Raw genomic sequence first — 15849 nt, 5'->3', positions numbered from 1 at the left:
GGAATGTGCTTATCTCCAGAACCCTTTGATTACAAAGACTACCTGCCTATATTACCCCTCCCAAAAGGTGGTTAATGAAGCAACTCCTGAACAGACCAGGAGCAGTTAATTAATGCCCCCTGGGCTGCTTCTTCCTCCCTGCCCAGCACTCCACCTTGGCCCTTCCAGCCCAACTGTCCTCACTTTCTGGCCCCCACCAGCATCTCCCAGTCAGGTATACAGTTTGGGGGGAAATGAACAAGAAAAGGGAGAAAAATGCCAGCGAATAAAGGAAACTTTAGAATAAAAGGGACAAAACTTTCTCATCCCACAGATTTCGCCTTTGGGTCCCTTTCTTCCTCCCTGCAGAAGTCTGTTTTAATATTCTTTAAATAAAGCTTCTTACTTTCTACTCTGCTTGTCTCGAAAACAGAACTCGTCAAGGTAACTGGTGGTATCAGTGACTTCATGTCTGAATTTCCTTACAAATATATTTTTGAAATGTGAATTGTTAGCAGTTTCACCCTACTTTTCTGGAGAAAAGAACAGGTGATAATGCAGCCAACCACCAAAGGAACAAAGCTTAAACACTGGACTCTGCATACATATGTGGTGTCAGCACTATATATCAATCAAGAAAGAAAGGAGAGTAATAGCAGGAACAAGGCGGTCTTAGGAAATTATTTTTCAAAAGAAGAGGTGACTAATAAATGTACTAATGATTCTGTAATGAGTATTGAGGAGATAGGAAAGTAAAGTTTCTAAGGGTAGCTTTCTGTTATTTCAAATGCAGTCCGACTTAAAATAATTAGGTAATGAACTTTGGAAAAGAATTTTAATATAGTTAAAAACTTGAATTTGTGCTAAGTATCTTTTAATGTTTCTGAGAGATAGGAGACATGTAAGAATAAGCTATATTTGGTCGATGAAGTTATTCTGAAAAAAATGCTTAAATTTTGGAAAGCTGAACTTCTGTAATTGTCATCTAATCTCTTCTTAGGAAGACTTCCTGAGGTACCAAATTTCTTCTGGTTTCAGTTTTTAGAGATTTCCAGTTTTCAGCTTTCAATGGAAAGATTTTTGCAGTTAAGTATTTTTGACATGGATGTTTGGTGTTGAAGTTACATGAGGATTGTGAGAACAAAGTACTCCATTGAGTGTTCATTGATGTGGCTCTTTCGGATGATGATGACATGTAAGTCAAACCTAACGAAGTTAAATGCAAAGGTTGGCTCTGTGTTTTCTATCCTTTTGAAAGGCCCCAGCTCCATGCCTCAAACCCTGAGTCGAGGCTGAGCCCCGCTCCCGTCCTTGGCGGATAAGGTTTCCAGGCTACCGCACATTCCTCAGACAAATATCCCTCTTAAGCACAGGGGCCCAACAGTCCTGTTTGTCCTTGAGACAGTTAGCAGCACAGTTACATTGATAAGCAGGAACCATGAAAAAAAAAATAACCTTACCCTTAGATGGCCAATAAGAAACCTGTTACTTACCCCGCGCGAAACCTGCCCCTTCACCCTATAAAAACCCTGTACCCCAAAGCCGGGGTGCCACTTCACCGAAGCTCCGGCTGAGGTTTTGCTGCGCACCCGCAGGCGCCTGTGTACCTAATAAATAGCCTCTTGCTTTTGCAGCCAGTGTTCGCGTGATTTTCCTTGGACAGGGGAACGGAGGGTCTTTCACTTTTATGCAACTCTGTTAGTGTCAAGTGTTAGTGTGTGTAAGAATCATCAGAAATAAATTATATAAAGCTTAGTTCATACATTCTATCCTTTCTCTGTTTTTTTTTCCCCCAGTACTGGGAATGAAACCCAGGGGAGCTCTACTTCTGACCCACCTCTCCAGCCCTTCTTATTTTATTTTATTTTATTTTTTTAAATTTTGAGATAGGATCTGGTTAATTGCTTAGGGCATTGCTAAATTGATGAGGCTGGCCTGGAACTGGTGATCTCCTACCTAAATCTCCCATTTCTGGGATTACAAGTGTGCATCATCACTCTTTTTTTTAAGATTTTAATACGATTTTAAGATTTTAAAAGCACATTTTTGTCTTATATTTTCTCATTTCTCTTTTATCACCCCTTGGCCACAATCTAAAAGTTCACTTGTATTAAAATTTGATTAATTTAATCATCCAGTTAATATTTACTTGTTTCCAACTGCATACCTGCACTGTGGTAGGCATGGGAAGTTACAGTGGGGAGCTGCTTCTCTTCTTGTGCTTAGATTCTAGTGGACAGGGAGGCATTTAATTTTTCTAGTGGACAGGGAGACATTTAATTTTAATTTTTGGTACCAGGGATTGAACTCAGGGGACTTACCACTAAGCCACATTCCCAGCACCCCCCATTTTAAAAAAAATGATGTAATTGTCTTTTTAAAAATATTTTGTTTTTATTTGTTGATGGACCTTTATTTTATTCATCTATTTGTATGTGGTGCTGAGAATCAAACCCAATGCCTCACACATGCTAGGCAAGCGCACTACCACTGAGCCACAACCCCCAACCCGCGTCCTTTTTATTTTATTCATTTTTGTGGTGCTGGGGATTGAATCCAGGGCCTTGTACATCTGAGGCAAGCACTCTACCAACTGAGTTATATCCCCAGACCTCCTTTTTGTATTTTGTTTAGAGACAGGGTCTTGCTAAGTTGTTGAGGTTGGCTTTGAACTTGTGATCCTCCTGCTTCAGCTTTCGGAAACCACTGGGATTACAGGCATGTGTCACTGCGCCTGGCTAGGGAGATATTTTAAACATTAACTGGGGAAAGCACTACTAAGGAAAGGTTCAAGAAGGTCTTTTGCATGGAAATGAATGAAGACCATATAAGAACCAAGACTATTCAGAGCTTTCTATAAGGAGTCAGCCACTACTACCATGTACATTTTGGTAGAAATCAAAAGCAGGCAGGGGAATGAGAAAGATTTGTCGCAGAAAAAGGGGAATTTCATGGGAAGCTGCAGGTTGGTGCCATGGTTTGAATGTGCACCCTGACATGTGTTGGAAACCATCCCCAAAGTCATGTTAATGGTATTTGGAGGTGGGGCCCCCATAGTGATATTAATGTCTGTATAAGAAGAGAGGTGTTTTAGTCAGGCTTTTTTGCTTCTGTGACTAAAGGACCCAACAAGCACGATTGTAGAGGAGGAAAAGTTTATTTGAGGGCTCACAGTTTCAGAGGTCTCCATTCATAGAAGTCTGGCACCATATCTCAGGGCTCCATGTGAGGCTGAATATCACAGCAGAAGAGTGTGACAGAGGGAAGTAGCTCACATGCTGATCAGAAAATAGACTCCCCTCACCAGATACAAAACATATACCCCATAGCCACACCCCCAATGAACCACTTCCTCCAGCTACACCCAATCTGCCTCAGTTAATCCCATCAGGGATTAATTCACTGAATAGGTTAAGACTATAACTCAATCGTTTCTCTTCCAAAACTTCTTGCATTGTGTCACACGTGAGCTTTTGGGGGACACCACCTCTAAACCATAAGCCCGAGCTAACATGATTGCTCAAACTTCCCATGTGATGCCCTCTGCTGTTTTATAAAGCAGAAAGAAGACCCTCACGAGAAACTGAACTGATGATAGCACCATGGTCTTGGATTTCCCAGTGTCCATGGACCAAATAAATTTCTATTATTTATAAATTACACAGTCTGTGATATTTCGTTATGGTAACAGACAATAGATTAGTACAGCAGGATAACTTGAGACAGGACATCCTGTGTGATCAGTTAAGGGTGCATTTTTTTATTTTCTCTGGTTGATCCTAAATTGAAATTGTGGACAAAATTAGGAAAAGGAAAACTATCAAATATTAATTAAGTCCTAGACATTTTGTATTGATTATTATAGTGGTTATTGTTTGACTTCCTGGGTGTTGCTAGAGTTATCACTCTGACTTACTATAGTCTATCTCACAGCAGGCTGTTTTCCCAGATTGGTTATTGGAGATGACAGATTGGTGTTATGATCTGGATATGAAGTATCCTCCAAAGACTCTTGTGCTGAAAGCTTTGTCTCCAACTCAGCAATGTTCAGAGGGAGAACCTTTGGGAAGTGATTGGAGCATGAGGACTTTAATCTCATTGATGCCATTGATGGATTCACATCTAAATTGACTATTGGGAGGTGGTGGAAACTGTAGGGGGTGGAACCTATGATACTGCTGGTTACTGGTGACGAGGAGTTCTCTTTCCCCAGATGTTGGGAGTTTGAACACCAGAGAAATGGGAGAAACACGGAGGCAAGCATAGAAAGCAAGTTTTATTTAAAGAATAGAAACAGACTTCTCCCGGGAGGATGAAGGGGGCCATAGCTGGTATCCAAAGAAGTGGAAGTGACTTGCCCCTTTTATACATTGGAGATTTTCTTCGTTCTCATGCCCTCCTTCCCCTTTATCTCTTCCCATCCTGCCTGCATGACCCGTATCCAGGTTGAGTCCAAAGGTGAGGGCCAAATGGGAAAGGAAAAGGCCAAACAGTGGAGTGATCCAGGCTGTAAGGTAACAGCCAGGAGGTATCAATTAACCACTCTTACAATTCTTGCAGGAAGGAACAATTCCTAGGGCAGGTTACCTAGCTACAGGTTGGAGCAGGAGCAGTAGCAGGGGGAAGGGCTATGGAAGGGGGAGGGGAAAAGGACATCTTTTGATTTTCTTTCCAACCAGCCCCCACCTTCCTGATTGGACCCAATTATTTATTATCTATATTGACTGTCTTTTTGTCGTTCCCTCCCCCCCCCACACACCCTGCCAGCTTCCTCTAGTTTAAGGGAATAAGTCCTGGACTGTGCTTTTGGGGACTGTATCTTTTTGTCCCTTTTGCTCTTGCTGTCTGCTTCTGGCCACCATGAATTAAGCAGCTTTGTTCTGCCATGCTTTTCTGCCATGATCTGTCTCACCATAGGTTCATCTATAGCAATGGAGCCTGCTGGTCATGAACTGAAACCTATGAAATTTCGAGCCAAAATAAACCTTTCTTTCCTTAAGTTGATTTTCCCAGGTATTTTGTTATAGCAAATCCCCAAGACAGCAAAATCCAGGGAAATTTCTGTGAGCTTTAATGACCCACTGGTAAAAAATTAGAGCTAGTCAATGAAGCTAGATGTAAAGAGATCTGGTTTGCTTCCTAGAACACATGCCCTCTGGGTATGATCAGTCAGTCTTATTCTTGCTGAGAGTGCTGTCCTCTGGGGTACAGATCCAAAAAGGGCTAGAAAGCTGACTTGATGTCTGAAAATCAAGGTAACATCTAGTTTAATCATGGAACCCCAAACAAAAACTTTACTTCTCTTTCAAAGTAAAACTACAAGTCTATTTTTTTTCTTTAAAGTGAGATTTCTTTCCTTTGTTGAATAGCTTTTATAAATTCTGGTTTTTGCCAGCACAGTGGCACATGCCTGTAATCCCCGTGACTTGAAAAGTTGAGGCAGAATTGAAAGTTCAAGGCCAGCCTCAGCAACTTAGTGAGGCCCTAAACAATTTAAGGAGACCCTGTCTCAAAATAAAAAATAAAAAAGGTGGGGATGGCTGAGGATGTAACTCAGTGGTTAAGTGTTCCTAGGTTAAATCCATAGTATGGAAAAACAAAACAAAACAAAACAAAAAACCTCTGCCAGTAGATAACCATGTTTCGTTTCTTTGGGATACTGTAAATGGTTTAAGAGATTAAATGAACTCTTACTTACTAATAATTCAAGAATTAGTCAGTGTGGCAGAACAAAGAGTCATTGGAGTATTGGACACTCTGGAATAAAAACAATTACTATTTGAGAATTAGTTTTTTTGGGGGGAAGTACTGGGGATTTAACTCAAGGGCACTTTATCACTGAGCTACAGTCCCAGACCCACAGCCCTTTTTTTTGTAAGCAAAAGTAACCAAAACAGTTTCAGCACCATAATGAAAGTATAAATAACCGCATGGAAGCAGAGTTTATGGATCAGCACTGTCTTTTATTCACAGCGGAGCCAGGCATCGGATGGGCTCACTTTCTGGATAGAAAATGGGCCCAAGGGCTGGGGAGATAGTTCAGTCGGTAGAGTGCTTGCCTTGCAAGTACAAGACCCTGGGTTCGATCCCCAACACCACAAAAAAAAAAAAAAAAAAAAAAAAAGGAAAAGAAAATGGGCCCGATTACAGGGGAACAGGGGAGGTATGAATTTATATGGGTTACATTGTGGGGTGTCTTAGTCCTTGAAGACATATAACAGGATATGAACAAAAGGTTGCAAACCTCTGGAACTTGTTCCTTCTGGGCATGATTTTTAATTAAGCAGTGTTTTTACAGGGCAGTGATGGAGGGTTTGGGGTTCAGAGTCCAGTGCTCATATGACTCCAGATGTTATTGTATTGCCACAGGGACAAGATCAATGTATAGTTTCACTAAGAAGCGATTTACAGGAAGGATCAAAACTTTCACTTCCTTCTCCCTCCCTACTCCCAGGTCACACACTGTCTTGGAGGGTTTATCAATTTCATATCCTTCATTTTTTTTTTTTTTTTAATTTTGAGACAGGGTCTCACTAAGATGCTCAGGGCCTAGCTAAATCGCCAAGGCTGTCCTCAATCTTTCAGTCCTCATGTGTCAGCCTCCCAAGTTGCTGCTACTACAGGTGTGCGCCACTGCACTCTGCCTGAGAGGTAGAAATTTAATGCCTAGTCATTTTAGTATTTAAAGAGGAAAAGAATGCATGTATTCCATTTAGTTTTTCTTCATTTAGAACATAGATGACAAGACTACATGATCATTTAGGTCTATGTGAGTTTAGAATTCTGTAATTTTCATGTGGGACTTACAAATTAGCCTTATTTTTTATATCTAATAGATTTTAGGCATTATGAGTGTGGATCACTTTTTTCTAGTGAATACTTGAGAAATAATTAACCAGTGCCTTGTTCTGTTCCCATGTGAACAAATGGAAAAGAATCCATGTTAGAAAAACACTTTAAGTGCTTCAGTAAACCAAAAAGTAGAGATGAAAGCTCCATCTGGTGGTTAACACATAAAATTCCAAGAATTCACATTATCAGACTTCACTTAACTGAGTAGTACTGGAATTTTAAGTTCATAAAAAAAACTGTGTGTTCTCAAGTAGAAAGGAAACTACCAGCTGTTATATATTAACTAACATTTAGGGTAATTAATGGAGGAAGACAAAGTTTTTCATAGGGTGTTTAGAATACTTAGCTCAAGATAATCCCTGCAATGAAGTTTGAAGGTCAAATATTTTTGGGAAATATACTTAAATCCCTTTCTTGAAGACTCATAGGTATTAACATATTAAAATCTTGGACAAGTCAAGAGACCTATTTTACATAATTTAACTTGGTGTTTCCTGACTTTATTTGACCAAAGAATCTCTTTTTAATCTCTGTAATTTTGAGAAATGCTAGTTTGAGAATGTAATGATCTTAAGGGCATTTGCTTTATAAAAAAAACTTTTTGAAAAAAGAGGGAACTTGTGTCAGACTTTATATTTTTATAATCGGTTCCTTAATACATAACAATCATGATAATAGTGATGATGATGATTATGATGATAAACTTTAAATTTTCATGTCACTCATGAATATTTAGGGACTAATCATTGTACGGCAGGATTTACACAAAGTGTTATAACTGAAAGCAAATAATTATAATCAGTTGTGTGCTGGCAAATGTTTAACAAACATCCTTCAGATTCACAGATTGGTCTCAAATGCCCTGGTCAAAGTTTGTCTATAGATTAATTTGGAAAACCAGAGAAGATTGTTTTTGGAGATTCCTCCCTTTCTGCAATTTCCAATTTGACTTTCCTTTCTCAGTAGCTTAAAAAGTTTTTCTTCTCTCTCTCCTAGATCAAAACCTCTTAACTCTTTGTTTTTTTGTTTTTTTGTTTTTTTTTTCATACCAGGGTTTGAACCCAGGGGTACTTAACCACTGAGCCACATCCCCATCCCCAAACTTGTTAACTCTTAGTATAACCAGAAAAAATAGTCTTCACCATTTACCACCTGGGTCCAAAGAACAGTTTTTAATCTTTACTTTTTTTTTTTGCCTTACTGATGATCAAATCCATGATAGGCAAGTGCTGTACCACTGAGCTACACCCTCAACCCACCTTTTTTTTCTATTACTTTAAAAAAGTTTCCAGAAAGTGTCTCACTAAGTTGTCAGGGCTGGCCTTAAACTAGTAATCATCACCTGTACTAGTAATACTCAGCTTCCTGAGTATCTGGGGTCACAGGCTTGCATCATCATACCCAGTTTGAAGAATTTTTTTTAAACTTTGAGAGCTTATACTTTTTAAAAAAAAACAATCTTTAGATGTTGATAGACCTTTATTTTATTCATTTATTCATATGTGGTGCTTAGGATCGAACCCAGTGCCTCACACGTGCTAGGCAAGCGCTCTACCACTGAGCCAGAACCCTAGCCCCGAGAGCTCAGACTTTTGTTGAAAAGAGTATAACCATCTTCTTTGCTCCCTAAATGAAAAATATTCCCATTTTTAGTTTTATAAATGATCAGTTCAAGTGATTTTTAATTTCTAGATTATCTATTTCCTTCTATTCATCTTTTTATATACAACTGCCATTAGCATTTGTTCACTTCAGAACCAAGTCAATTTATGCTAAAAACATCATAAAAGAAATAAAATTTTATAAAACATTTTTTTTTTGTAGTTGTAGATGGACAGCATGCCTTTATTTTATTTTATGTGGTGCTGAGGATTGAACCTAGTGCCTCACACCTGACAGGTAAGCAAGCGCTCTGCCACTGAGCTATAGCCCCAGTCCAAGATAACAGAATTTTGAAACTTGTGCTCTTAGCAGAATGAGATTTTCCAGATTCTTGTAAATTATTGTATGATGAAGTCATTCCTATTGAATAATTGGACAAGAATACCATATTTCCTTTTTTGTATTTAGAAATATTATTGTTCACTCATTGATTTTTGAGTTTGAAAAACTCATCTAGGCCAGGATCATCTAAGGACTCATAGATTACCTATCATCCATCATTAGGGTCAAGACTGCTGCTCTCTGACTCTTAGCTTTCATTTTCTAAATTCTCAACTATGTTTACTGAGAGCTGAAATCACAGTACAATAGATGTGGAATAATGCTGCAGTACTTTCAGCACTGAAAAAGAAAACCAAAGGAAGGTTGCTACCTATTTCTCGCCATGTGATGCCTGTACTGCCTTAGATCTCTGCCGGCAAAAGGGTCATCACCAGATGTGGACCCTCCATCTTGAACCTCTAGAACTGCTAGCCAGAACAAACCTTTCTTTATGGATGTAATTGACCTTAAAGTTAAAAAAAATTGATGAAGATCATACGGAAAGAATAACACACCTTTTAAGGAATGACTCCTTTGCACTCTCCTTTACTACTTAAAGTCATATCTTCTTCCTTTTGAGAACATAAATCTTATTTTATCCTCTTTGGCAATTCCATCATTTTTCATTTTTCTTTATATTTTAGTCTTTTTTAAATGCATAGTTTGGAGTAATTGATGAGTAATGATGAAATAATTCTAAAGATGATGAAGCAGCAGAGTATTCAAGTTATAGGGAAAATAATATCACAAAAATCCCATCTATCCTAGGTTTATGCATCTAATGTACATGTATGGTAATTACAAATAAAATGAGTTTAGTATTTTTTTAAAGAATAAACTTTTTCTTTTTTCTTTGGAAGACTTCTAAGGAGTAATAAAATTAATGAAATATCAATCCTTATGAATAAAACTGAAAATAAAAGAAAAAAGAAAAAACCTGAAAAACTAAGGTTGGGTCCAACAGATTCTGATTGGTATATTGGAAGGCTAAACGTATTTAAAAAATACATAGAGGTGATTTTGTTTTCCATCTTAACATGTCTATCATTTAAAAAATTTGTAATTTTAAAATTTTAGTTATACATGACATGATATATCATACATACATCGAGTATAACTTCCAATTTTTGTGGTTGTGCATGATGAGAAGTTACACTGGTCATGCAGTCATATATAAATGAAGGAAAGTTATGTCTGATTCATTCTACTGTCTTTTCCATTCTCATCCCCGCCCACTCCAATCCCGGGAACCTCCTCTCCTTCCTCCCCCTGACCTAATGTGAGTCAGCATTCACATATCACAGAGAACATTTGACCTTTGGTTTTTTGGGGGATTGGCTTATTTCACTTAGCATGATAGTTTCCAGTTCCATCCATTTATCAGCAAATGCCATAATTTTATTCTTCTTTAAGACTGAGCAGTGCTAGGGTTCTGTCTAAGTGGTAGAGTGCTTGCCTAGCATGTGTGAGGTACTGGGTTTGATTCTCAGCACCACATGTAAATAAATAAATAAATAAAAATAAAGGTTCATAGACAACTAAAATTTTTTTTAAAAAGACTAATAGTCCATTGTGTATATATACCACAATTTCTTTTTTCTATTTTATTTATTTTAAATTGTTTCATATGTGTATATAGGGTAATAATGTCTGTCTCATTCTACCATCCTTATTCCCACTGCCCTACCCGTCCCCTCACTTCTCTCTGCATAATCCAAAGTTCCTTTATTCTTTCCTACCCACCCCCTCACTATGGATCAGCATCTGCTTATCAGAGAAAATATTCAACTTTTGGTTTTTGGTATTGGTTTATCTCACTTAGAATGATATTCTCTAGTTCCATTCATTTACCTATGAATGCCAAAATTTCATTCTTCTTCAAGGTTGAGTAATAGTCCATTGTGTACATATACCATATTTTCCTTATCCATTCATCTGTTGAAGGGCATCTAGGTTGGGAAACAAAGACTTTATTCAACTGAAAATAAAGGAATTATCATGACTTCTTAGATTTCATTGAATGGTACTATGGTTTGAATAAGCAATCCCCACAGCCTCATGTGTTAAAGACTTAGTCCTTAGCCCATGCATGGCACTGTAGGGAGGAGGCAGAACCTTAAAAAAAGGTGGAATTTAATGGGAGAAAGTTAGATCACTGAGGGTATGCCCTCAAAATGGAGTATGGAGCCTTGCTTTCTTGTTCTCTTTTTCTTCCTGGTCATCATGACATAAACAACTTTGTTCTACCATGTGGTTCCTTGCCATAATATACTGCCTCACCACAGGTCCAAAAACAATGGGACCAACTGACCGCTGAAACTATGAGCCAAAATAAACCTTTTCTCTTTTTAATCAGTTTTCTCAGCTATTTTGTTGTAGTGATGGAAAGATAACATAAGCTGGATGGTAAAGATGCCTTTCTGAGGACCATGAAATGAGTGAAGTTATCACAGGTGCTATACTTACATTCCTACCATGGATCTTATCTGTGTTGCTATGGTTTGAATATTTGTGTCCTCCTAGAATTCATACATTGAAATTCTACCCTCCAAGGTGATGGTGTTAAGAAGGTAGGGCCTTGGGCCAGTGTAAGTCCACATCATGTTCAACCACAAAAATGGGAAGTTATGTTCCATGTATGTACGATATGTCAAAATACATTCTACTGTCATGTATAACTAAAAAGAACAAATAAAAAATTAAAAAATAATAATGTACACGTGTATTAAAATATCACGTTACCCCATTAATACATATAATTTCAAGCATAAATTTAATAAGTTTAATTAAAAAAAAGAAGGTAGGGCCTTTGGAAGATAATTAGATCATGAGCAGGAATGGGATTACTGCCCTTATAAAAGAGACCTCAGAGAGCTAGCTTGCCCCTTCCATCATGTGAAGACACAGCTAGAAGGCCCTCACCACATACCTCATCATCTTGTATCTTGATCTTGGATTTCTAAACCTTCAGAACTGTGAGAAATTTCTGTTGTTTATAAAGTGCCCTGTTGATGATTTTTGATATAACAGACTGAATAGCCCAAGATATATATCTATTTACCTTATTCATTCTTGGATCTTATATCTTTTTTGTGAATGTCCTTATTTCACCCTTATGACATTGTCCACTGTTGTTTACATGGTTGTATTCAGTCAAGAATCATTCTTGTTACCCTGAATCTGCTCTATTTGAGGGTTATACTGAATTTTGGCTTTTTTTTTTTTTTTTTTTTTTTTTTTTTTTTTTTTGGTCCTGGGGATTGAACTCAGGGGTGCTCAACCACTAAGCCACATCCCCAACCCTTTTTAAATGTTTTATTTAGAGACAGGTCTCACTGAGCTGCTAAGTGCCTTGATAAGTTGCTGAGGCAGGCTTAGAACTCGCACTTCTCCTGCCTCCGCCTCCCAAGCCGCTGGAATTACAGTCATGCGCCACCGCTCCCAGCATGAATTTTGGCTTTTGATTTAATTCTCTCCTTAGGCTTGTATTAAAATTTGTTAAGCAAATGTATTCTTCTCCATCTTCTAACACACTCTTAGCATATACATTATATTTGGTTCTATCCTCCCACCCTGTTACTAGGGATTAACCCAGGGCTTCACATTTGCTAGGCAAACACTCTTCTACTAAGCTATATCCCCAGCTGTGTTTGATGTTATTTCTCATGAACATAAGCGTTTAAGAACTTTGATTTATATTTTTCTAGTCCATAAACTACTGATAGGTCTAAGCTTTGTAAGATTTTAGTGTAATCATATCTGGAGCTAATTTCATGAGTAACCCCTCACTGAAAGATGAGGTGTGCCTGAGACCACCAAAACTGAATGTTTTCCCAACCCGTTACTGTCCCATTTTTGCTTAGCAATTTTCTTGGAAAGAAAAACAGCAAACTTATCAAGAATAATCAGATTGTACTGTGTGTGTGTGTGTCTGTGTTGAGTTTATGGGGTAGGTAGGAAGAAAAGAGATACATAGTGTGTACATTTTGCCAGATCAGGGACTTAGGCTTATTTTGCCTACATCATATTATCAGCATCTCAGCTGGTGCCTGGCACATAGGTATTCAGTAAACATTCGTTGCATTAAGTGAAAAAAGGAACTTCTCACTTTGTTTTTTCAGATGTGTGGTTTGTGATTTTGAGAATCGCTAAGGCCCTAGAGGAGAGGATGTTGTACAGGACGCCTTTAATCTGTCGCCGAGCTGCCCTGAGTGCCCATTACAGTTATTCCCCGCGGCTCCGGGGAGAGGGCAAGGGCGCGTCACTCGCCCGCCCCACGTCCTTGCTCCCTTGTCTGGGTCGTTCTGGTCGTCCTGCCCCTGGGGCTCCGTTCCCTCCCCTCTACCATTCATCCCATCTCGTCCGGTTCCCAGCCGCGCCCAAGTCGGGCATTTTAACCTTTAGCTCCGGGTCGGAGTCACACCGGTCCCTTCAGCCGGGTAGGGACTCACTGCCGCCCGTTAGCCCCGCCCTCCGCCCGCCCTCCGCTCCGCCCGCCCCGCCCCTCGTTGGCTGGCTCCGCCCCCTTGACGTGGCAGAGGCGGCACCAGCCATGTTGGCCCCGCCGAGGTCCTAGAGGAGGAGGTCGGGGGCGGGGCGGGGCCGGCCTCGGTCGTACTGCCACGGCTGGTCCTGCTGGGTGGAGGGGACTGACTTTGCGAGGACGTGGCTGCGACTGGCGCGGATTCCTAGGAGGGGCAGTGTGGTAAGGACCGACTTCAAGGCCGCCTCCCCTCCGGTCCCCGGGGACCCGCGGGCGCTCAGCGGGAAGCGGGGCGGGGCGGGGCGCTGGCGGCAGGCCTGCGGGCAGGGGTCTCGGGGTGGTCCCGGCTCTGCTGTCTGGGTGTCCCGCATCGGGCGAGGCGCGCCGGAGGCTGCGGCCCAGTGCGGTTGGGGGAGCGCTAAGCCCTGAACCTGTCACCATCTCACCCGCCGCTCCCTGCTTCGCTCTCCTGGGGCCTGGCGGCCCGGCCCGCTCACCCAGCTTCCCTGGATTAGGTGCAAAGATAGGAGCCGAGTGAAGGGTGGCAATTCGAGTATCTGGCCCAGCACCCACCCCCATTTCCTGGGCGACCCACCTTCCCTATCCCAGCGCAACGCTCGCTGGCACTGGGGCCCCTGGGTTCATTCCTGGCTGATCTGATGTGCCCTAGACTTTGAACCGAGGTGACTTTATCTCCTGCAAATCGGTCTTGTTGTTAAATAGATTAAGGAGAAAAGTGCCAGTAAAGCTAATGCCTTGGGCCTTGATTACTAATAGAGTTCAGTTTTCAGACCGGACCATCCTATACCTTTGGGCTTCCACGCTGCCAGTTTTGTCTTCCCGTTTGAGTGGGAAAGGAAAAGTCACTGTAAGAAGTCTTAGTGTATCTACAAGTAATCATTCATGTTCTCTCAACTTTAACACCTACCCACCCTGTCCCCAAAGCCATGGATAATTAGCTAAATTAACTTGGTTAAAGAAGTTTTACATTTAAATATAGATGTAAACCTAAATGTTTAAGCTTTCTGTTTTTCTCCAATAGTATAATTAACATCATTTCAGAAGTTTGTCCATTTTTAGTCAATTATGTTAATATTATGGGATGGAGTGCTTGACACATAATGCCATTTTGTGGAAAGCTAATTTGTAAAAGGACCTTTGTGCTTAAATTAGTGCTTTTAAAATTGAGCAATTCCTCCTTTTCAAGGGTGAGAAAGTCAGGGAGGTGTTGTGGATGGCCATGTAATTGGACTAATCAAGAAAAAACAGGTGGGACTTCAAACTTTGCTGTGAGATGAGAATCTAAGAAATATGATGGATGTGATTTAGCAAAGTAGGAATCTTAGAGTAGAGAGATCGAAAGAAAAAACATGTGAGAAAGAGGAGGGAAGATGATATTTAATATGTCATAATAAAAAGTAATCTGTGGAGTTATAATTCAGCCTCTTTTCTGTTATAGAAACTTAAACCTGCTTGTAACCTGTATGTGAATGTCTGTTAAAATTCTTTCTAAGTGATGTTTCATAGTATTCTTAAGACAGTGGCGCTCAGAACCCTTTTGTACTCTTAAACTTTATTGAGGATCCAAAGAAAAAAACTGAATTAAAGGCAGGTAGGTTTTCATATCTACTTCTGCATTCTGTTGAGATATATTGTTTTGGTTGAGTTATATGAAGGAAATTTAGCTTCATATAGGTAGTTATAAGAAGAGATGCCCTAATAATGTTTTCAGATAATTATGTGTATTCCTCTTTGAGAATACATAAAAACCCAGTAGTTTTTTTTTTTTTTTCTTGTGGTGCCGGGGATGGAACCCAGGGCCTTGTGCTTGCAAGGCAAGCACTCTACCGACTGAGCTATCTCCCTAGCCCAAAACCCAGTAGTTTTAATTAAGAAATTAAAGGTTAATTCCAGTGTAGAATCTGAAACCTTAGAAATGATGTTTTTTTTTCTCTTAAAATCCATTGGTTTAACCTTCACTTTGAATGTCTCATCTACCGTGTACAATATTGTAACATCACGAGTTGACCATTTAGGAAAACTGACCATTGGAAGTAATGTATATCTTCCAAATGTTGACATGTTTTATTATACAATGTCAAAGAAAATTACTTTTATTATGATCACCGATCTCATCAGAATTTTTTCCACATATTAGGAAGCTCTCAAGTTCCTGTTATGGATACATGTTTTGAAAAATTTTAACATTTGCTTGCAAACTCGTTTTATCATTGGTAAAAAATATTGTCATATGTTCCATGAAATAAAGCTTTTTTTTTTTTTTTTAATACTATGGATTGAACACAAGACTTTGTGCATGCTATGCAAGTGCTCTACCACTGAGCTACATCCCCATCCCTTTTTAAAATTTTAATTTTGATCCAGGATCTCACTATGTTGCCCAGGTTGGCCTTGAACTTGTGATCCTCCTCCCTCAACCTTCCTAGTAGGAAGAATTGCAGACAAGCATATGCCACCATGCCCTGCTCGTTTACATTTTTAAGGAAATGTCTGAAGTACTAGTTATGTACTATCCTTGAGAGAATTGTGAA

General features: G+C 39.6%; 1 protein-coding gene across 5 annotated transcripts in view; it reads left to right on the top strand.

Moving 5' to 3' along the window:
* Positions 1–13367: 13367 nt before the first annotated feature.
* Sec23a (SEC23 homolog A, COPII coat complex component) overlaps positions 13368–15849 on the top strand; it is a 51244-nt gene continuing 48762 nt past the window's right edge. For 3 of the 5 annotated variants that reach the window (XM_047541137.1, XM_047541133.1, XM_047541135.1), the window contains exon 1: positions 13368–13519. The gene's annotated coding sequence lies outside the window, so the exon portion shown is untranslated. Of the gene's footprint in view, positions 13520–14756; positions 14910–15849 lie in introns of all 5 variants that reach the window. The other 2 variants (XM_047541136.1, XM_047541134.1) reach the window with 1 other exon arrangement.

Source organism: Sciurus carolinensis, chromosome 2 (assembly GCF_902686445.1).
Source record: "Sciurus carolinensis chromosome 2, mSciCar1.2, whole genome shotgun sequence".
NCBI lineage: Eukaryota > Metazoa > Chordata > Mammalia > Rodentia > Sciuridae > Sciurus > Sciurus carolinensis.
Note: the sequence above shows the minus strand (reverse complement) of the source record. Positions and strands in the feature narration are given on the sequence as shown.